Here is a 991-nt window from a genome sequence, read left to right as displayed (position 1 = left end):
CTCTCGAGATGTGCTATAAGAATATGCAATGAAAAATGGGGTGTTCCATTTAAAAAAATTAATGTGACCTTGACCTGACCTTCGCTACGCAACCCAAGGTCAAACTGATGTGATCAGTAAATACATCTTTTTAAACGCCACAACTTTTGTCTGAAACATTTTTTTGTAAAACTTATATTTTTCCTGATATTCGGGCGTCCCGGTACTTTCCGAACACCCTGTATATGAATAGTATAAACAGAATTCCTGTAAATAAATTAGGATATATATTATATTAAATTAGAATTATATATATTTTACACTTCAGATTTTTCACATGATAGTTTATAAAAAGTATGATTTTAATAAAATACAAATAATCTTATCACACGTTAAATAAAATATGGATATAATTGTGAGATTTTACGAAATTATTATCTGATGTCGCGAATGCGCGTTCTTTACTTCTAATGGGTCCTGCACACAGGACGCGGTAATGCTTGCCGCGCGGCGGAAGTTCGCGCAACAGCCAATCAATATGCTGCTTTCTGTAATAACTTTCTAGCTTTTATGGAAAAACAACATATTGATTGGTTATCGCGCGGATTTCCGCTGCGCGGCAAGCATTACCGCGTCCTGTGTGCAAGAGCCATAACTCCAGCTCGTTCCTATGGTGGCTGCATTCCGAAATTTACTGCCAGTGCTGAAATTCTATAGTATACGTAACATGAATTATAGATTTTTAGTACTGGCAGTGAATTTCGGAACGCAGCCGGTAAGGCATTGAATTACGCTCTATGCACAATGTCAGGCAACAGGCAATAAAAACAGGGAATACGAATTTGGATTGGTCAATTATTTCTATCCCCTGTTCCTATTGGCTAATGTCTATTCCTATTGCCTATTGGGGTGGGACCCGATTGACCACGATACAATTGGACACAGATTATAATGATTGGCTCGACTTAGTAATTCACTAGATAATTCTTTTCATCGGTTGGTTGTGTCCAAT

Source organism: Odontomachus brunneus, unplaced genomic scaffold, assembly GCF_010583005.1.
Source record: "Odontomachus brunneus isolate Ranch 3 - 2012 unplaced genomic scaffold, Obru_v1 Obru_scaffold_238, whole genome shotgun sequence".
Taxonomy (NCBI): domain Eukaryota; kingdom Metazoa; phylum Arthropoda; class Insecta; order Hymenoptera; family Formicidae; genus Odontomachus; species Odontomachus brunneus.
Note: the sequence above shows the minus strand (reverse complement) of the source record.